This window comes from Nestor notabilis, unplaced genomic scaffold (assembly GCF_000696875.1).
Source record: "Nestor notabilis isolate BGI_N333 unplaced genomic scaffold, ASM69687v1 scaffold22872, whole genome shotgun sequence".
NCBI classification, from domain to species: domain Eukaryota; kingdom Metazoa; phylum Chordata; class Aves; order Psittaciformes; family Psittacidae; genus Nestor; species Nestor notabilis.
In genome coordinates, this window is record NW_009917295.1 from 1914 (window position 1) to 2503 (window position 590).

The following is a 590-nucleotide window of genomic DNA, read 5'->3' on the forward strand; positions in this document are numbered from 1 at the left end:
CAACCTGCTCTAGTGGAAGGTGTCCCTGCCCATGGCAGGGGGGTGGGACTGGATGAACTTTAAGATCCCTTCCAACATGAACCATTCCATGATACTATGACTTCCCAGGCTGCTGCACATACTCCTAGGGGCAGGAGCCTCAGGCTGTGGCATGGGGCTGTGTGGTCCTTGCAGCTGGGCTGCTCCTGGGGAGCCTGGGTGCAAGGTTATGTCGAGCTGGGCAGCAAGGCTGCGGCCCCTGGGCCTGCCTGGTGCCCCTGGCTCCCGGTGGAGCACTGAACCCCAGCTGGGGATCAGGCTGTGCTCCTGCCAGCTCCGGGCTTGCTCAGGCTCGTTGAGCAAAGGGTCCCAGGCAGCCTGCTAAACAGGCTGGGCCTGCACCATGCGCTCCTGCTGTCCCTGGCGCCGTGCCTTGCCTGGGGACACAGCCGGTGGCCCCGCTATGCCCCAGGACTCTGGGGTAGCTGCTTGCCAGGGTACCTGGCCACAGGGTGCTGCAGGGGAGGTCTGTGCCAACACGCTGCGTGCAACCCACAGGATACCTCTGCCTGGGACGGCCCAGCGCTATGGCAGACCCTCCCAGCTGCGGC